This window comes from Lissotriton vulgaris, chromosome 7 (genome assembly GCF_964263255.1).
Source record: "Lissotriton vulgaris chromosome 7, aLisVul1.2, whole genome shotgun sequence".
NCBI classification, from domain to species: Eukaryota; Metazoa; Chordata; class Amphibia; order Caudata; family Salamandridae; genus Lissotriton; species Lissotriton vulgaris.
In genome coordinates, this window is record NC_141695.1 from 1,365,904,011 (window position 1) to 1,365,926,149 (window position 22,139).

General features: G+C 45.7%; 1 pseudogene; it reads right to left on the reverse strand.

Moving 5' to 3' along the window:
* Positions 1-21,850, reverse strand: part of LOC147703715 (endogenous retrovirus group V member 1 Env polyprotein-like) — a 60,711-nt pseudogene extending 38,861 nt beyond the window's left edge.
* Between the last annotated feature and the right edge of the window lie 289 nt (positions 21,851-22,139).

The following is a 22,139-nucleotide window of genomic DNA, read 5'->3' on the forward strand; positions in this document are numbered from 1 at the left end:
CAGACTTTGGTGCTGACAGGCGAGGTTCAAGCCTCCTACCATCCACTGATAGCAAGAGCAGATATATTATTTTGGAATTATCAAAAATATACTTAAATATGTTCACATTAACATATGATATTTCTTAAACACCTGCTAGTGTTTACTTTAAGCAACGCATATCCACTGATAGCACGAGCATATATATTTTGGAATTAACAAAAATATACTTAAATATGTTCACATTAACATATGATATTTCTTAAACACCTGCTAGTGTTTACTTTAAGCAACGCATATGGGAAGCGAGCACAATTATTAAAGAACAATGTTTATTTCAGTCAGTGTATGTTTCTGTATTACATGTTTGTGATGCATGACACAGGCGAGACAGGTAAGCCAAAGCCAGCACTAAAATACGGTCTGGTCCTGACATGCCAAATGTTGCTCTGAATCATGTTTTTTAAATGATGTACAATATGCGAGCACAATTGCTGATGACATCGAATTTACTTACAATGGGAAGCAGCGCAGCGCATATACTAGCACAAACAAGCAAAGCAGCGCATATTTCGAACTATGTTTATTTAAGAAAGCGAAACATCAGCATCAATCACTGCAACGACATGTGGTCTGACGGAAACATACACAGACTTTGGTGCTGACAGGCGAGGTTCAAGCCTCCTACCATCCACTGATAGCAAGAGCATATATATTTTTTCAGTCAAGTTTACAACTCCTCACAAGTAGGCACATGTGGCTCCTCTATTTGCTTGACCCATTATTTTTCTATATATTCTTTGCCAGCAAGATCCACAGCTTCCATCACCAGAGCGTACATCACATTTCCAACAGCTGCCTGTCCTTTATCGAGGAAGCAAGGGATGCTGTTTTCACATTTCTGAAAGAGACCAGCCGTGGTCAAGGATGCTGCAGTTGTGCGAGTACACCGCCTTGAGCCGGACTACTGTTCAGCTTTCGTTTAGTATCCTGCTAACAGCTGCCTAAACTGTGTTTACCTAAGGTTGGAGTTCAAACTTAATAATGGAAAGGAAGATCTAGATAAAAGAAAAAAATGAATGAGATGTGTGAATATAAGTAGCATGACCTGCACTACTTCTAGGCGCTTCTCTCCTGAAGAGGGGTGCCCTGATTGTTAGAATGAACATGCTTTCAGTTCACTTCTGGGTGCTAGGTGCTTTGCCTGAGTGGAGCGCCGCCGTGTTGAAAGGCGGAGTTCGTGAGCATTAAATTGGCATCCACCTTTGGACTTAAATATTCATGGGGACTTGGAGTAAGTGGCAGCACTGGAAGTTGTAATGCTGTATTGTGTTTTGATATCGATTCATCTGTTTGTGAGCTGGATGAGTAGGTGGCTGGCCACAAATTAACAAGGAGCTAGTTTCCGCAGGGGGGGGTAACAAAGCCAGGGACAGGCAATTTGGCATTGCAATAGATGCAGCACAGATAAAATGAGTTTCCGTAGCAGGGACAGACATTTTTAATATTATCGCATTGTACTGCTGGGGAAGTGACATCAGTGTTGGAAATAATCAACTTTTCTTGAGGGGCGGCTGAGCCGGGAGAGAAAGGCTTCTCGAGTACAACTACAAAAAATCTAGCGTTGTCATGTCGCGCGATGTTATGTCGCCGATGTGACACGCGATCCTGTTTCAAGGCCGCCTTTGCGGCGCAACGTCGTGCGATGAGAAAATGGCCGATGTAAGTGCCATTGCGATGTTTTGTCTGCGATGCGAACGCACACGAGGACGTTGCACTCGATGGGTCGTCATACAACCCTCTGCAGCATGGCCCACTGCTGCTTCAACACCACAAAGCAAAGAACAAATTGGCGGCGGTGCATGTGCTTGCCAGCTATGCTGGCTCCTGCACGCCTGAAACGCACACTGTGCACTGCTAATACTGGGCTTTTACAAAACACAACATAATCTATCCCTTAGAACAGGGCTCGAGTCTGGGTACCACGCGGGTGGACGGCGTCCCCCCACTTATTTTACCGGGAGCTTGATAACTATAAACTGCAAATGAGTGCAAGCCACCTTTCGTGATGTCACTTCCCGTTGTGACGTCAGCGTCAACCCACTTCTTTTTTTAGGATGTGTCCCCTGCCTTAGGACCCAAATAATAGATCTAATGATGCAACTGAATGTTACTCGTTTTGTTGACCTTAGAAGGATGAAAAGTTGAGTCTCCCCTGCTATGATTCGATCCTATGACTGACAGACTAATACAAACCGATATCCCCAGTAGACGTTAAACTCACAGATCCGGCACCGCAATTACACCCAGACAAATGACATTTCACGTAACAGAGGTATTGGCATTGTAAATGACAATTACAATGAATTTTATTTATGTGTTAATTATCAAAACAGATCAATAAAAAACATTGTCATTTACAATGTCAATAGCTTAAACTCTTCACGCATTAATTAAAAAAGTTAGTAACATTCATAGTTCCCTCTCTGATTGTAAAGCCTGATAGGCGTACTATCAGGCATGCCAATCATCAACAAGATGGATGCTCGCCCTTGAGAAAGCTTCGCATATACGTGTGCATTGTGCTTTCCATGGGTATCGGTGGCTGCCTTTGAGTAGGCGCAGGGCCGGCTTTAGGCATGTGCAAGCTGTGCACCTGCACAGGGCCACCACACCCCAGGGGCCACCACACCAATATATATCCTTAATATATTAATCCTCTGAGGATGGATACATATTTGCGTGGTGGCCCCTGGCAGGGATTTGACGGCCTCCGGCTCTGTTCCACTTCTAAACACCCTGGCCCCCTCCCCTCTTTACTGGCCTGCGCGCTCTGCCCCGCCCGGACCCCCTCTTCCGGGCCCCCTACCTACGCTCCTTGCCCAGGGCCACCATGAGCCTAGAGCCGGCTCAAAGATCTTTGATGGCGGATGTCGCCCAGGGAGCAAAGAAATTGACGGAAGATGAAGGACGGGTAGGGGGCAGAGGAATGCGAAGCAGCAACTCTAGGTAAGCCGTCCAGATGAAGACCTCGCTCTGCACTGTAGTCGCAGGCCCATGCCATGCACACGCCCATCCCTGCCAGTTTCAATGCACTCATCTGAATGTATGTGGCATCAGAAGCCGAGAGCGTTTGTTGTAAATGTTACGGGTGTAGTCTTACTAGGTGCTATATATTGCGCTATAATAGTGAGTACTTTTTCAGTGCGTAGGACCCAGTTTTGTGCCTCCGAATGACATTTGGTGTTTACAACTATTCATTAATAGCCATATCTTTTGAGATGTGCCGTAAGCCACCAGACTGTTCGTTATTTTGAATGCCAAATCAAATTGAGACTAACTGTTAGAGGTATACAGGGTCATATCAACAAGCGGCAGCGATAATTATCGCTGGCCACCCTTAGCCTGAGGAAATATTATCGCCGGCTATCACAGATAAATATCGCCATGCTAGCGCTATATTACCAACGAATAGCGCAATGGCGATAATAATTCCTGTGATAGCGATGCTTTCCATGGAACATCGCTGGTTTTCCAGCGATGTTCCACGGAAAACTGCAATATCCTCGTTGATAGGGCTGGGTGGTCTCAGCCCTATAATCCACCACCCATTGGCTAACATTGTTTAGTCAAAGGCAAAGCAGGCGTAAGGAAAGTAACGATAACCAAGGTTAGCGCTACTTTTCTTATCGCTATGCTTGTTAGCGTGCCCATTGATAATTGGAGAAATGTTGATTAGCGACATTTCTCCAGTTATTTTGAGCTGGAATGCCCACTTTGCATCTCATTAGAGATGCAAAGGTGGGCGTTACGGAAAAGGCGCTGAGGCAAGGATTCACGCGATAGCGTGACCTTGCTGATATAGCGATAAAATTATCGCCGCTTTTCGGCGATACTTTTTTATCGGCGCCTTGTTGATATATCCCTTAATACGTAACTATCCTAAGCTTTAAAAGTGCTCTCGTAAAGCGATGCTTTTACTTTTGATATTTTCTGCAAATTCTGTGCTTTATGTTCTACTACGGCGCTTGCCTTAATTTAATATGCAGGTGCGCCACGCTAGAGATTCTAGCCCTGCGCCCACTGTCTACATTACTATTATTCTTCTTTTTTTAATTTTTTTATTTTTAATCATCCAACCTGGGGCCTCCTAGTGCCTCATTTAATCAAGGCGTCCGCTTAATTTAATGGGAGCCGCATGTCTGTCGGGCACCATGCCCGTTGCACTGCGCGTGGAGCCCCGAGGGATTTCTGGGGGCATAAGTGTGGGGCATATTATCAAGGGGGTTTATCTCCGCTTTTTTGGCTTTAAAAGCCAAGAAAGCGGAGATAAAATTATCTCCCTATTACCTAGCTGCCGCTAACACCTGTTAGCGACAGCTAGTAGAAGATAGCGACCATCTTGGGCCCCACTTTGCATGTCAGTGATATTTATCACTAATGAGATGCAAAGTGGGCGTGCCAAGATGTTAGCAACTGAAAACAGTCGCTAACATCGCTATCTCCTATTACCAACTTTTGGAGATATTCGCGCTAAGCGGGAATATCTCCAAAAGCTTACACCTGCCCTGAGCAGTTCTTAGCCATGTTATCCAATGGGAGGTGGATAACATGGCTAAGAGCATTAGCTCGCTAATGCATGAATATCGCTGACTTTTCAGCGATATTCATGCTTTGCGGCGATTTTTACCGCATTTGCGTTAAACCTTGGTAATACCAAGGTTTATTTGCGGTAAAAATCGCCGCAGCGCTGCGGTAAATGTTTGTCTCTAACCAAGCAATAGCGATAATTATCGCTATTGCTTGGTAATATGCCCCTGTGTTCTCACTTTCTCACGATTGAATCAGCGGGTGCTTTTTTTTCGGTATGCGTTTGCTTAAAGCACTTTTGCCGATGCTAACCAACATTAGCGACGGCACTATGTCTGCATTGGCAAAGACAGAATGTGCCAGTACTTGTGGTTTCTAGTGGCCCAGCCCCTTCAGGTGTCCATCTGTAGGTGTTCAGAAGCTGTTTTGGGACAGGGCGAGCAGCAGTGGTCCTCTCTCCTCCGCTGAGCACAGATGGGTGTCATTAAGACCTGTGACTGGCTCTCCCGGGGGCCTGATTGTTAGCCATTTAAAGCTTGGCTAACGATTGTACAGGAGATGAGGATTCGGAGCAAGTTAGCAGGAGGTGAGCGAGGACTTTGCTAGCGTGGTAGTGGCAAATGAACGATTCCTCAAAGCCCTGGCTTCTGGGCGCTGTCACTGCAATTTTAAATTTGCTTCCTTTTCACAGTTTCATCCTTTTTAGGTCTCGGCGTCAACGCGCGGAAGCGCGTCTCCGCCGAGATCTTTTGTCAGCGAGTGTTCTCCCCAGGAGACACTCCTGGCCGCGCGCAGGCGAATCTAAACTGGCACGCGCATTAGTACGGGCGCTGCGCGAGGCTCCCACACAACACACGCATGCGCATACATAGAAACAGAAGCGCTCACGCACGCACATACATACAGAACCCCCCCACTCATACACACACACACACACACACACACACACACACATACACGCGCGCACACACACGCGCGCGCACCGCCCCCCCCTCTCCCCTTTAACTTACTGTGGCGATCTGGGGTACTCCGCTCTCCGCACCGGCAGGGAGAGTTGACGCTGCGGCTCCTTTCCCGGGACTCCCTCTTGGTCAAGGGAGCCCCGCAACACGTGTGCAACGTCCTGTTGTCGGCCCCGGGGCTCTCCACGCTCGCAGGAGCCCCGGGCCGCTCCACGCATTTCCTCCGCCTGCCTCCTCTTCCGGTCGCGGCTCCGCCCCCGTCATGGGCGACCTTGCCTGACTTCCGGTGCGGCCGCGGCGGAATTCCGGGGGCAGTGGGAGTTACTCCACCTGGCTGTGGAGCGGGCGCCTTGTTGGATCATTAATAATTACAACAACAATAAAACTAATAGAAACAGAGAGAAGAGGCTGATGGGACTCGGAGTTGCAGGCGGACTTTTGCCTGTTGCTTCTCTCCAGGACTCTGTTAGACTTTGAAACTGATGCTCTGTGTCATCCTCTGCCAGCCCACTCTGTGCCAAGGAGCAGCCCGGGCAGCTAGCCACGATGATTCTTTGCTAGCCCAATAGAAGATACCCCCCAATTGGTGGCTTTTGACTCTCGAGAGGATTTGTGGCCCCCGGACGCCAAAGATGCTGAATTCCAAGAAGGTCCCGACCCCGGTGGCGCTGGTCATGTCATGTGATCTCTCTGCGGACCTCCCCGCTCAGCTCCCCCCGCCACTCTCCCCTCAACTCCCCCCGCCACTCGCCCCGCAACTCGCCGCTGAACTCGCCCCGCAACTCGCCTCTGCTGTTTCGGAAGCTGCTGTTGAATCGGAGCAGCCGTGTGCAGCGGCGGTTCACCCTGGCACACCCCCTGAGGTAAGGGCAGTGCGGCCGCCGTGGCGCGCGCAGGGCACGCGGAGGGGGTGCCCGCCCGGGGACAGTGCCCCGGGAGGGTGTGTTTGGGAAGCTGCACCTGTCCTCCCAGTGTGGTTGGCACTGCACGTGCTGTGTGTGCGTTGTTAGCAACACGTCTGTGCTTTCTATGTAGTTAGCCCTAGACATGCGGCATGGATGTGGTTAGTCTTGGGACTGCGGTATGCATTTGGCACTGTTTGCAGTGTAGCTGTGGTAACGGTGTGCCCCGCACTGCATCTGTGGCATGTGTGTGAGTAGCAGTGCACCTGTGGAATGTGTGTGTGGTTTGCAGTGCACCTGTGGTTTTTGTGATAACAGTGTGGTAAGAACAGTGTATGTGGCACGTGTGTGTCTTGGCACTCTTGTCATGCCGGGGTGGTGAACAGGTCACCGGTGCCGTGCAGCTGGCAGGGCCCTCGTGATGGCGGGGTGGTTAGCAGTGCACCCTTCGTGTAGTTTGTATTTCACCTGTGAAAGGTGCGCAGTTAGCACCACTATTTAAAATCATGTGTGTAGTTTGTGTTGAACCTGTGATAGGTGTTTGTTTAGTAGTGCCCCCCCGCGTTTGTCATGTTAGAAGTGCACCTGGGTATCTGTGTGAGCAGCAGTGCTCTGGTGGTATAAGTAAGGTTAGCAACACGCCTGTAGCATGTGGGTGCTAAGCAGCGTATGCGCGATACTGTTTTATGTGTTGTTAGGAACAGCCATGTGGTATGTTTGTAGGCAGAAATGCCTATTTTTTGTGCATGTCCCAGTGCACAGAGTAAAAAAAAAACAGCTGCATCAGTCAAAAAAAAGTTGAGGTGACTTTGCCAAAAAGAGGCATTTTCTTACCCCCAGCATGAAATGTGAAAGCTCAAATCGATATTTTAATTGAGAAAGGGACTGTGTGTGTTTAATGTCTGTTTAATAAATTCACTGAGTGAGATTAAGTGAGTCGGTAAATGTGCACTTGCTTTTGTAAGTATTTTAATTAAGTGAAATGTGCAACATTGAGAACATTGAATATAGATATGTTAATATGCTGATCATGTTTCATTCCAAATGAATAAACGCTTCCTAAAGCCCTAATGTTTTTCTTAAATTCATGGATCTTTCTCATATACATTAACCTGGACCTCTGGAACACGTCCCTCGAGTATGCATATAATTGAGCATATTTGGAGAAAACGTTACTTTTATTCCTTGCACCCTGCTTACATTGGGTTCACTGCTTAGTCGTCTATCACAAAAGCATGTGGCTCTAACTAGAAACCATACCTGAAAAGTTGCACATCACGCTGTAGACAGCATTTCTCACCTCTGCCCCAAAATATAATAAATGGCTAACACAACCGCATTTGAGGTCAAAATATTTTTGCTAAGTTAATGGGTTTGTAGAACTGGTGGCCTAGTGGCAACAGTGTCAGAGTAGTGTAGTCAACCATGATTGAAGTTCGAGGAGTGTGTGCCTTTTATTTGTTTTTCACCATATGCCCTGACAGGCCTCGGAAGAAAGAATTAGGAACAATGAAATCAAAACAGTAAAGTACATTTTACATTATGCCTGTGGTTTAACTGCAAGACCGTGCAAAGATATTTTTCTGGTTTGATAAGGAATTGCTGCGAACTAGAGCAATACATATACCAGTAGATAAGAATAAAATACTTGTGGGCACATTAAGGTGAAAACATAAAGTTATAGGCCACTTCAAGATTTCTTTTTAAATGATGTTCAGAGTTTCTTGAGCAAGAAGTATTTGCAAAATAAAGCACCCAAAAAAATCAAATACTGAAAATAGTGAATTCACTATACATTTTCGAATTACCATAAGATATGCATTTCCTATTCCTCCAGTATTTTGAACAGTTTTTTTTTATTTTTTACACAATTCTTTGCTAGCAAGCATTTGCAAAGTCAATAACTTGACAATCTGATTAAAAGGCAACACCTTTTGCCTTCACCAGTGCTTGTTGGAATGCGCGCCAAACTTTAGTGCACTAAACCTCTCTTGAAGCCCTTGTCTGAAAGCTGTTTTGGCAGTGTTCACGACTACACCCTCGGTTCTTTCTGCACGTGCCCATCCAGTGACCTCATCACACACTTGAGCTGCATATTTATTTACTTGTGTGAATCATGCCCGAAGAAACGGCATCCGCTGCTCGATTCACACGTGGGCAGCTACACAGGTGGTTGGTCAAGATGTTTTTCCCTAACCATGCTCGATCAAGTCCTTCAAGGTTTGATGCTTGCTTCAATTTTCGAGAAAACTGTAAACTTACAGTCTAAGGGTAAAATATCTTTAATGTTCGTCCTTGAAAATTGTTCGCCTTCAAAGCGCGTTCTCTAATTGCTACACAATGAACGCTGGTTTTGAGATGTTCAGGAAGTCACCGCATGCAGCACTGGTATAGATTTGTTGTTGTTGCTTTAAGTACTTATTTTACAAGCTGAAGCACGGCTGTCTCCATCACTGCAAAAACACAAGCTGCTATTTTTGTCTCACTTTGTTCTTTTGTAAGTTCTTGTGAGTGCAGAGTAGTGAGTGCAGAGTAGTGAGCGCAGAGTAGTGAGTGCAGAGTAGTGAGTGCAGAGTAGTGAGTGCAGAGTGAGTGTGCAGAATGCAGAGTAGTGAGTGCAGAGTAGTGAGTGCAGAGTAGTGAGTGCAGAGTAGTGAGTGCAGAGTAGTGAGTGCAGGTGCAGAGTGGTGTGTGCTGTTGAGTGCAGAGTGCTGTGAAATGGCATTGTAAATGACAATGCCATTTATTTATGATTTAAAGAAAAAAAAGAAATGTCATGTGCAATGCCAATAGCTCTACCTTTAATGATGCCGAGACCATTGCATTGCAAATGCTTGTTTTTTGGAGCAGGAGTGTGGCTCTTTTCCCACGCCCAATATTACGGCTTGGGCGGCAGCATTCACAGCACTGGCACCAGCAGTACAAGAAAGATATAAACCCCCACCCACCCCCACAGCGCAGATTCATGCAGTGTCGCACACCAGCAGTGCAAGCTTCCATCATGCGTGCACACAACAAACCAAGCATCGTCCTGGACGGCAGTGTGACACAGATGAGTAACACACTCGTACACAGCAGGTTTGTACAGCTCAGCCTGCAGCTGCTCTATCTTCCCACGCACAGCTGTACAGGAGCGCATACGTCCATGACCGACACAACAGGTTCATCGCGGCCAGAAGCAGTGGTAGCTTTAATCACTCACAGTACAGAAGAAGCCTGCGCAAGTAAAACAGGATTGGCTACAGTACAAAACTGCCACACACAAAGAGCCGGTAGAAGCAGTGCTTAATTAGTAAAATAATAAGTGCGGGTGCCCAACGTATTTCTCAGAAGCCCACAGGTGGCGCCGACTAATCTCCGGAGTGCTGTATACCAAGGCCATGTAGACTTGATATCACCTCATGCCTTTCTTCAATAACCAGACACTCCCTACTACTTAGTTTTACCCTCATAGGTTCGTTGTCATTCCTGCTTTCACCCTTTGTGCCTGTTTTTGGGCTTTCTCTTCCTCCTCCTTTTGTGTTTTTTCTCCCTCTTGCTGTGGGTCAAAGTATGGTGCTAAAAAATAAATTCTGGTGAGCCCCTCCGGCCACCACTGGCTCAAATTAAGCACTGAAGTAGAGCCTTGATAGTAGTAGTCCAAATATGCCTCAGAGACACAACAGTCACAATGCAGGCAGCTGCACTGCAAGCTTCTTTCAGACCCAGAACGGGAGAAGCTTGCCTTAGGCCAAGCCATGCAATCAACCCACCATGCAAAAACCCCCCACGGTGCATGGCTGTTGGTTATATTCCTTGGCCAGGCCTACAGCCAATCCCAGCGTTCAAACCACTCTTCTGCCAACAGCGATTGCCTATGGGAATGTAATGAAAAGTTGGGCAGAGGGACTCTTCTTTGCCCAAGCTCTGCAACCAGCCTCCAGCTTCACAAAGAGTTATCAAGCCGACCACTGGTATCCTATTACATTTTGGTAATTTTAATCTCTCAGTTTTGTATATGTATGGTATGTATGTTTTGCTTTTATGATTATACTTTTAATCAAATAAAGTTCTTATTCCCACTGGTATCTTAACTTTAACGCAGTCATCTAACACTGTCTACGTTTTTAGCAAAACACTAGCCTCCTCCGGCCTTTACTTTGCCCTTTCTTCTCTTTTATGGTTCAGGCAAATAGCTCGAGATGCCAAGTGCCAAACATGCTAACTGTCTGCCAGATTTTGATTTTGTGTAGAATCTTCGAACTGCAGCAGCATTACAAGGTAATCAAAAGATGCATTTTCAGTGGAAAATGCGACACCCCCCCATTATTTGCATATTTAAAATGGGAGCCAAAATGCTGACAAAGTCATGAATCTGGCATGTCCGAAGGCTTTTGTTCTTGAAACAGAAGGCATCTTCCTTGCCTCTCAGTAACTGGTGCTCATGTAAAGCGCACCAAGCTCGCTCTATATAAAACTGAAAAACATGTCTCTTAGGAAAATTAATCTCAGACACCCTAAGTGATAAATCCCATATCGACAACAATGCCCGGAAAGCCTTATCCCAAGGGAGAAGCTTAAGTGCATTGTACTCGGCAATGGGAAGAAGGCACTTTTCTTATTTATTGGAAGTCTTCAGGGCAAAAATTCCCCTACCCTCTTGTATGGATTGGAACTGGTCGACTTAAAGCATTGGGATTTTTTAAATGTGGTTGAAGGAAAATTGTTAAGAAGTGTAACCTCTATTAATTCCGCCTGCTCAGTGGCCGCTTGCAGACTTGAGTTTGGTCTGCGCAGCAGTTGGGTGCAGGGCCTGGCAGCTGTAGTTCGCTGGGTCGCAAGCATAGCCAGAGGAGAAACGGGGACTATGAGATCCTTTTAATGGCAGAATTATTGGGAGGTTTAGGAGAATATTCCCTAATTGTTAAAAACTTTAGAAAGGCTGTATCGCTTCTGCAGTTGGAGGAGAGTACCCTCTTTTCCTTATCCGCAGCCCAGTTAAAGTCTGTCTTGAAAGAGGCCTCATGGGACCTTACCTACAGATTGGACAGTGCCTTGATCCTTGCTAAGAAAGGTATTAATCCCCTTACTGACTCATTCGCAAGAAAATTAGTGCAACCTTACGTCACTTGGAATTTGCCCCACGGCGTCCGGAGATTCTGGTTACTCCTGAGGCAGGGCTTGCTACCCCTAAATAATCTTTTGTTTAAATGGTATGGAGTCCCTGCAATCTGTGACTTTTGTCACCTGTCCACTCAAGACCGAATGCATGTTCTTTTTATATGTCCAGCGCTACGTCCATTTCGTCGAAAATGGTTAAGGCAAATATGCTTGCAAATGGGTATTTTAAATGCTAATTCCTTTATGTCTGCCCTATATAACCCCCCAAATGAGAGATTCTGTTTTAACATTTTTAATTTTTTTAAATGCTTTTTAGCTATTTATTGAAGGATTGCCTATGATATATGTATCTATGAATTACTTTGTATTGCGGTAATTGTTGTAAACTGTCTCTCTGGTAATGAATGGAGTTTTGTATTGTGTGTTTTTTTTATGTGGACCTCTATGGAGTTCCAAAACATAATAAAGATTGAATTGAATTGAAAAAAAAAAAAATGTCTCTTTGAACTCACATCAAAGGCAGTGACGGCTTGTACTATTGCAAAGTTAAGGGTTGTTTTTCATCCTGAGGATAAAATGGAGAGCCCAATAGGGACCCGTCTCGGTACCTGCTTTTGAAAACTGCCTGTGCTGAGCACCGGCAGGACCCGGCCTACTTAAAGCCCCTGTCTGATCCCTTTCTACTAAAGGCAATTCGCCTCCGATGTACTGTTGATGCCAAAATGCACTGGTCTTTATCACAGGTAGTATAGCTCACTCCATGACGTTTTCTTGGCTAATGACAGATTTAGGGCAACAGTCGACTGAACCACACCAGGCGCCCAGACAGACAGTCCAGGCTTACCGAGAACCAGCGTTGGAAAGTACTGAATCTTACAATCTCCATTTGTCAGGAAAGGGACAACACAGGCGAACTTCTGTCAACTCACTAGTGCTACGAAGTAGCTCCTAATCACAAGAAAGCTCTATAAAAGAAATACGTACATTCTAAAGAAGCAATCCGTGAAATCCATAAAAGTATTACATATTTCCCAAAATCCATTATAAGAATGGGCAGTACATTCTATGATGAACTGTTACTTAAAGTAGCCACTCATTTTCTCTGCACATTCTCCCGGGAAAAGGTTTTCAAACTCTTGACTGTGCTTACACTAAAAGTATTCAAAACCCAGCAACCCTGCTACTTACATGCAAGGTTTTAAGTGCGTCGGGTCCTCCTCAGTCTCAAAACCTGGCAGCAATTAAAAACAGTAATTGCAAAGTGTCCCTATTGTGCGTTGTAATAATATCCTTAACCCTACACAAACCAACACCAATTGGGTGTATAATAATTGGGAAAACTACTAGGGTAAGGCAGTACGCCACCCCAAGGCATCAACTCTCAACATTCGCACCGTGGCCCCGGTGTCTCTGGTGCAGGTGTGCCGCAGCCTGGGGCTTTCAGCATGGCTGCAGTCGTCCGATCTGAGGTGGGTTTACTTTAAATTCCAAACTCACTAGATGTGTTTTTATGTTATTTTTTAAACATGTGCAGTCTTTTTAACATTGCAGTTCTTTCCAGTACACCTTGCCCAGAAAGAGCTGTCCGTAGATACTGTAGCAGTGACAACGCAGCCACCTCGCCTATAGTAAAGTTGGTCTGGTTTTGTTGCTAATATGCACCCATCTTCAAAGTTTACATACACTCCCTTCCAGAGTAGACCCCAAGGCACATGCTTGTTTTATAAATACCATCTGTACTTTTAGTACATTTAGTATTTACACTTGTACTTTGAACATTCCTTCCACCGGTATGACACGCAAAAAGCGACAGACACCACCTTCACTAGAATGCCTAGGTATCAAAGCCAACAAACACTGCCTACATCCAACAGCTGTTGGTACAGAAGCACTAGTAGACGCCACTTACATCTGGCAGCCGAGAGATACTGCACATATCAGCAGCCCTGCTGGCGAAAGCACTACCAGCCACACCCCGGCAGCCACCACACACCCCGTGGCCCCTCCTCCAAGATTCCATTGTCAGATTCATCGCACAGCACATTGTAACTGCAGACGTTAGTCTGGGGTAAGTACCATGTATAATTTAGACGTATTACTGCACAATGTCAGTGTGTGACCTAATAAGTGACTGACACATCCCACATGATTGCCTTTTCCACAGCTGTGCCAGCCTGTGCTGCATGGCTGAATACTTAGAAAGTCCCAAAAGCGAGACCGATTGCATTGCAAATGCTTGTTATAGCTTAGGTTAGGTTAGTGTAGTCATAGTGATAGTGTAGGGTTTGTGCTTTTATTGGTTTTGTAGGGGTGGGTTAGATTTTTAGTGGTTAAAGAGGGGTTTTTGGATAGGCGTCATTGCCCTGTGTGTGTGATAGATTGATTTTGATACATTCACTATGAACAATGATTATTTCTGAGAGGGTAATTAAATGTGCTCTACTTGAGAAAAAGTGTTCAGTATTGTTTCCTTTGATACCAATTTTTGTTGTATAAGGTTTGCACCGAAGCCAGGCCGGAACCACCACTCTAGTCAGTATAAGGGAGTTACACTCCTAAAATAACTCCTGCTCACCCCTTGGTAGCTTGGCACGAGCAGTCAGGCTTATCTCAGATCAGTCAAAAAGTACGGCTCACCGTTATATTCCCCAGTATTTTATATTTTGTTCGGGGATGTCATACTGCACAACGTCCAAAATATTTCTAACTAAAAAGGACAAAACCTAATGACCAAACGTTCTCTGACAGTCAGCTAGAGCGAGTCCAAACATTTGTCTGGAACCTTAAATCAATGCCAAATGTGTAGCACATAAAGGTAAAAAAATGTGTTAAGAACCGAATGACACCTCACGGGAACACCACCATCAGGGCAACTAGTATGTAAACTTCAGACTGGGCCCCTTTCTCATCATTGGTCATCATTCGGTTCAAAAGAAAGTGTGTCCAAAACAACAAACAAAGAAGTGCAGGGAAAAATGTGGTAGCAAAATGAATCTGCTTGTGAGAAACAAAAGTGCTTAAAATCAACAGTGCCACCCTTCCGCAAGTTTTATTGAAACATGGGTGTACTCTGTTGAATTAAAAAGGCTGGTAGCTAATTTAGCAAACCATTACCTAACGCCGACATGTTTCTTTGCCATGAACATTTTTGGCAGATTCTTCAGGGCCACACAATTTGCTGCCACACCACTACTGGACACTTGCTCACTGTAGACCTCAAGCAGCTTGCTTATCTCATACCAGCTGCCGGGGAGCTCAGGGACTAAAATTCTTACTCCGAAGGTGAGTTATTATAATCAACATGACTGTAAACATCAATCGTAGGATGACTGGAAAGACGCCTTGTCAAGACACAAGGGGGTCCTTTAGGATGTCGGGCGGATCGCCACCGCCATGGTGGCGGTGGCGATCCGCCCGCCACCCTTTTCCCCCCCGCCACATTAGAATGGCGGGGGGGGACCGCAGTGGAGGCAAACACCGCCCGCCACTTTTCCGCCCCGGTCGCCTTGCGGCCGGGGCGGAAAACGAGTAACATGCAGGCGGTGTCTGTCAGACACCGCCCGCAATATTACAATGGGCATTTTTCAATGCCTTTCTGTGGCGGCAATGCCGCCACGGAAAGGCATGCGGTGTTCACTCTGGGGGCCCCCTGTGGGCCCCCAGAGTGAAGGCCAAAGGGGGGTGGCACCCGGGGGGGTACCTGTGGTACCCCCCTGCATTTACATAATCAAAGCGGTAGGCACCGCGCGGTGCCTGCCGCTTTGATTATGTAAATGCTACAAAGCATTTCTAGTATTGTGGCGGGCGGAGCACAGAGCTCCGCCCGCCACAATACTAAAAATACAGGATGTGCCCGCCACAGTGGCGGGCACATCCTAATGGTGCGTGCGGGACCCCCGCCCTTAGAGCGGGCGGTCCCGATTTCCGATAGGATGGCGGGCAGGCAAAGCCCGGCCGCCATCCTAATGGGGCCCCAGGCGTCTTTCCAGTCATCACATGAGGGAGTGCACTTTACTAGGGACTGACACATAAATCAAATATACCAATCATGGAAACACCAATCCATAACACATTTTATACAGTAGCACTTGCACTTTACCACTGGACCGCAGTGAGGAAAGTGCGCAGAATCATTAAACCAGCAAAAACAGAGTCAAAACCTGGAGGTCAGAAATCAAAACGTCAGGGGAAACATGCTAAAAGATGCCAAGTCTAACAGATGTCCAAATAGGCATCCATGTGGGGAACATGTCATGGAACACGTGGAGGTTAGAAGTGCTTCAGTGAGGAGGATGACAACAATGTCATTAGGGAGGATAGGTGACATTAACAGTCCGCAATTGGCAATGGGGACCAGGGCAAAATCAGGACAGTGGCAGCAGATGTTCCCTGGCATGTTCATAAGCTTAGGGCAAAGGGGAAACTGGATATGTGACAAAGATGACTGCTACTAGACACTTTTCTTTGGAAAGATGTGCCATCCACATATTCCTCCTCTGATGCGTGTGGTGTCTCCCATGAGGGTGGTGTTGTGGATGTGTCAGCCGAGGGAGGCACACACACATCAGGGCCGTAAGATGGGTATCTCGTTTCTGCAGCAGCATTCATCTGTGCCAACACATGAGGCAGCACAGCAGTGAGGAAGATCTGCTGGTTTTGCAACACAGAAAGCAATGTTGCGGTGGTAGGCAGCCATGGCAGCAAATTGGGAGTCCTGATTCCCCTTCACGGACTCTAAGATGCTCCTTATTGCCTCCAGCTGGTTGGCCACGTTACTGGTGCCACTCTGGCAGGGCATTTGTTCATGCCTCTGACTCATGGCACCAGCGATGGCAGCCAGGGACTGCTGGAGGCGGCGGAGAGTAGGAGGCTCTATTGAGAGTGAGCCGCCCATGGATTCCCTCTAGGGTGGCCGCGATGGTCTCCATCCCAGCCCACACCTGCTTTACAGCTCCCACTGGACTCCTACCACGGTGCACTGGAAGGTAATCTGTGGATCATCGGAGTCCAGGGCTCTGGGTGGGGAGGCAGGTGGTGCGTATTGGTTGGTAGGCAGGGAATGTGGAGACCCCACTACGCTGTTGACCCTAACCATGTCCGGAGATGGTGTCCCGATGGAGTCCAGTTGTTCTTGGATGGTGTCCTGGTCGATGGTATGGAGGGTGTCCTCATCTCCATCATCGCTGAAAGTCAGTGACAGGCTGCTGGCCAGGAGATAAAGGTGCATCCTCTGCAATGCAAAGAAGAATTACTATTGCTGACCTCTCTTAGATGTTGACTTGAGTAATCAAGTTAATAATGAAGGTGCAATACATTTTAATTTCGGGGGCATATATACGAGGAAATTGGGAAGCGCAGCAGAAAATTTTGCAGTCATTTCATTAATGCAGCGATGTGGTGTATATACAAGATTATGGTGCACCCCTGTGTTTTCCCTTATGCTTATGCAGAACATTTCTAACTAGCATCACCCTTGCACCATACTGCAAGGGTACCTGTATTGCAGGGATGAATGTTTATGCGCAGGAAGGTGTCTCTTCCAGCACATAAACAATCAATAATGGAAATTTGCTACTTCTATATCTGCTGCTTTTTCGCACACAAAAAAAGTAGCAGGTCGTCATTATCTAATGAGTTTTGTTTTTGGGCAGGTAGGGACACCTTCCTGCACAAAAACAATCAGTAAATGCATTTTGCTCCATGTGTGCTGCACAATGCAGCTCACATTTAAAATATCAATAATGAGAAGAATTTAAAATAGTTCTTGTTGCGCCAAATTAACGCCTGCTTTTGCATCACATACTTTTTTGGCACTGACTCAGATTTGCAGATCCTTGTAAATATGGGACAGTGTTAAAATAAATGGGCATTGCGGTGGACAACCCACAGCAACACCCATTGCAAGCCTCTTTGCCACATAAAACTGTATGAAAGGTTACCATATTTACAAAGTGGAGTTAAGCCACACAAAGTGACTTAACATCACTCAGTAAATATGGTGCAGGACATTATTTCACCAGAACGTAGGGAAAGGTGACGTTCAGGTGGCGCATTCCCCTCGTGGATATGCACCTCATTTCCTCATTGATGCTCAGGAAACCTGTTACACAAGGGTGTGGATTGCAAATCTCACTGTATTTCCCTTTCAGATGACTTGATCTCAGCGTTTTCTCACTACCTATGTGTGCCTTCTCTGGGTGGATGGGCCCTGTTTGTCTAGTCAGATTACGATTACTGATGTTCACCCAATTTCATCAGGATCAGAGTTGGTTATCTGCAGGGTGTCACACATTGTTTTAATCAGTCTCATGCACTTGTATGCGTAAATGCCTACTCTGGCTGTTGGGATTTTGGTCCTGGCAGCCAACTTACTGACACATAGTGATGGCACCCTGATCATACATTGACTCTTATGTGCCTACAACACCTACATCATGCGTGCCCCTATTCAATGGACTGGCATAAGCAGGTTGTTATAGGGTGATATGTGTCAGGCAGCCCACACATGGTAGTATTGCTGTGAATGGTGACATGTACTTACCAAGGGGCATATTCAACTAGAAATGGCACAATGGAGTGGTGCAAGAAATTTAGCAGTGCCACTTTGCGTAATTTCAAAAACACAGGAATGCACCGCAGTCATAGAAATTTGGTGCACCCCATGTGTTTCCCCTTGCACTCGCACAAAAAAAACAGTCAAGTGCCAACACTGACACCCTTGCACCACGGTGCAAGGGTGCCCACATTGGCACACGACAGTCCTTTTTGCACCAGCATAGGAGTGTGCGCAGGAGTGGCACATATCTCTGTAAAACTCCAAACAAAGAGAGTTCTCCAGAAAAACCAGAAAGGACCGGGTAATACAAGTAATAAACAAAAATATTTCCTTTCTGTGTTTCTCAATTATGCTGTCGGAAGGACACATGAAGGTCCCTACCGCCCCACAAATATTTAAGAAGTGGCGGCAGAAGGTCCACTGGGGTTAATTAATAATAACCCTACGACTATTTATTTCAACAAATCTGAAGAAAGAATTGAACAGTACCCTCGTTCACAAGGAACCAACGAAGGGGTGATTACAAAACGACCTCCGATTGTTATGATTGATAGGATTGAGATGACGGAAAGCATTTAGAGTGGGCAGCTGAATTTAGGCACCACATAAATGGATTGCCTCTTCTATACTGCGGTGAATGCCTGAAGTATCGTACCAGAGTTTAGACTCAGATCCTCTACATTTAGGAGGATTGAAGACTTGATGTTTTTTAATGTTCTGTCCTGAGGAAGGTGTTTACACATAAAGAAAAGACACCGAAACGCGTCGACAAAAGGACCAACTTTTTTAATGTTGTGATTGTATTTGCTTATTATGTTTTGATAGTCAACATTTTCTGATGTCGGCTAAATAGAACAAGTAAACCCTGCCAGAGTTAATTTGTGGGTCCCAAAAGGGGGGATCCTAATGATATGGGGAGTGGTGACACAATTCTACGTATTGTGGTAAATTAATTCAATATTACCTCATCTCAGAATTTCTATACTTAATAATCATAATTTCAGTTAAAGCAAGGAGAGTAGTCCATGGTGCTCGAGTACAAAAAAAAGGGTCCAGTAACTCGAGTTAAGGGGAGAGCTCCAGCACCAAGCGGGAGCAGGAGTGGTCTGCAGCTTTATTCACACATCAGAATATTTATACAGTTTTCAGTCAATAGGCAAAAGAAGAAAAGAGAAGTGACAAGAAAAAGGGAAGTGACAAGCAGTAATTTCCAACAGATGTGTCGAGGTAGGGGCGTGTCTTGTGTCTCGTGAGAGGGCATGTGATGTGTGGAAATGTGTTCTCTTTCAGTTGATGGCCCTTACTCATTCAGGGGTTTATCTCTGGCTTAGAGTCAAGAACAGGAACCATCTTGTGTAAAACAGGAACTATCTTGCTGGTTCTGGGAATTGGCTGAACCACAAGAGTCAAAAAGAGGAACTATCTTGTGTCAAACAGAGACCATCTGCTCTCTGGCTTGCAGTCAATGACAGGAACTATTTCTTAAGACAGGAGCTGTCTGTTGGTTCTGGGAATTGGCTTAAGTACAGGAAGGGGTGGTCAATGAACTAAGATGCCAGGTGCAGGGTGTCTTACAGTTAAGAAAACAGGAACTATCTGCTGCTGGTTCTCAGAATTGGCAGAACCACAGAAATGTGTGGTCAATGAATGGGGTGCCAGAGGCAGGGTGTCTTGCTTGTGGGTCTGAAGACAAAATGGATGTCACACAAAATGGGTGCTTGTCTGAATAGAAAAATGGCTGTCAGGCAGAAATAGGGAAATGATGGGGCACAATTGTCAATTTTATTTCCACAGTATCAGAGTCAACAAAACATCACACAAGTTAGATACACCTTTTTATGAAAATAGAGTTGATTTATTAATAAAATGGTGGTTCATATTTAAATCCATGTATGGACTTTAAGACAAATGTGCAACAGTGTATTGTACATTACATATAATGTAGGTCACAATTAGGCTTCACAGAGAACAAAACATTTATTCATGTCCCACACACTTCCGCAGTCATTCACTAAACATACACTCACTCTCAAACTAACTCACTATAATAATACAATCACACACATAAAAGACAAAATGGATGTCACACAAAATGGGTGCTTGTCTGAATAGAAAAATGGCTGTCAGGCAGAAACAGGGAAATTATGGGGCACAATTGTCAATTTTATTTCCACATTCCCTCCTTGCCCCAGAGTGTACCTACATTATATCTCAATTTGCATGAGATCATCTATACATTCTTGTAGCATAATTCTTTCCCTTTCTCTCTGCTGGACAAGTGGTTTAGGAATGCAGTTTGCAGCGCATAGACCGCATAGGGCAGGGCCACATTGGATGCAAAGGCAGCATCCAGTTATTATCAGGAATATTATACCTGCTGCTGACAGCAGTTGCCATCCCCAGGACGATATTATCTTCCAGAACCAATCAGACCACGTCCAAGTGCCAGGTTCTTGATGTAAACTTACGGCTATCTTGTGTAATTTTGTTATGGCCGTGTATACAGATGGGGAATTATCAGGAATAAATATACAGCAGCTAGAGCCTATAATTTTACAGGCTCCGCCTCTGTCAACCAGGATGATGTCAAGGACAAGGCGATTTTGGAAAGTAACCAATCGTATGGCGGACTGCTCCTGGGTTAAGCTCCCCAGGGCAGACGCCGTCTGGTTTACAACAGCCTCTAAGGTCCTTGTCAACCTGCGTATAAGCTTGCTGTTCTGTACAGGCCCAACAAAGAAGAAGAACCCTTTGTTAAAATCTGTATACTGTTCCCATGAGGTTTCTGTTTGGTCAACCAAGGAGGTATTGATCGTTCTTTTATGTCTGACATGGAGCACCAGGAGGTCTCGGTGGTAAGTGGATGGGGCCACAAAGACAGGGGGTAACAGGAATGCTATATAGCAAGTTCCCCCCCAGTTCAAGGGCAGCTGCACATATGCCGTTTGGCCACAGATGAAATAAGTATGGCGAGATGCTAGAAATTAGGACTTTCCTCTGTCTTCAAAACTTTTAGTGGTATGACAGTCACTGTGTCCTAATGGAACAGAGCCATTTTTCTGGATGCACAGGTGTCCTTTTACTGGTGAAACCGAGATGGAAGGGGGACCAGCATTCTTTTTAGGTTTAGTATTTAACATCTTGTAGGACATGGTCATGTTCCCTTGCTTGTATTCTTCACTTTCTAGGACTGTACCTGTCGCCTGAGGATTTCCATCTTTATTTGGGTAACAGGCAGCATTAAGTACCTTGTTTAAGTCCCCCCATGGCCACCCATTCTTGCATGAATTATTTCCGTCAGGGCAGGAGGTGGGGGTAGTATCGTCAGCTGTTATTAGGGCGAACCAGGCTTCACAAGTCCCATTATAGGAAAATGGAAAGGGGAAAAGAGGCATCCCTCCCTTTTTCTGATGAGGTGGGAGGCGACCACATGTCCAGCAATTTGTGCTATTGCTGGCCTGATGAGTGTAGTGTAACATCTGTATAAAGGTATTGTTTTGCAAGGCTAGTCTATGGGCTTGTTCATGAGGGGGTAGGTCATGATATGTATGTTCCTGAGTGCTGTTGGGTGCATGAGAGGTGTGTGGTGTTGGAGGAAAAACAGTGTGGAGGATCCAACCAAGACACGTCATAATGGTTATGAAGAAAAACAATATCATTAAACATATGATAGAACCCCTACGCAAGTTCTTAAAGTTCTTCTTTCTGTGTTTCATTCTGTCTTTTTCCCACATAGTCAAGGTGTTTAAATCCATCCCCATGCTCCAACCGCTTCACCACTGGACCTGCGCCCAGTGGACTTAATTAGCCAGAGTCCGGATGGCAGACCTCAACTTTGATTTATATTCTTGTTGTGGGTTCAGTTCCAAGGGCACAAAAGATTGTTCTGTTACAATGTCACTAGGGTTGGCGGGTTCGCCGGCAACAGTGTTTCTTTGTCCAAAATATTTTCGGCAGTGGCTCGCGTGTAGCCAGCCCTTCCTGCCTTCGACCTTCACCGCCGTCCGTGTGGTTAGGAGCGCAAGCTTCGAAGTCTTCCACCTGGGCTGA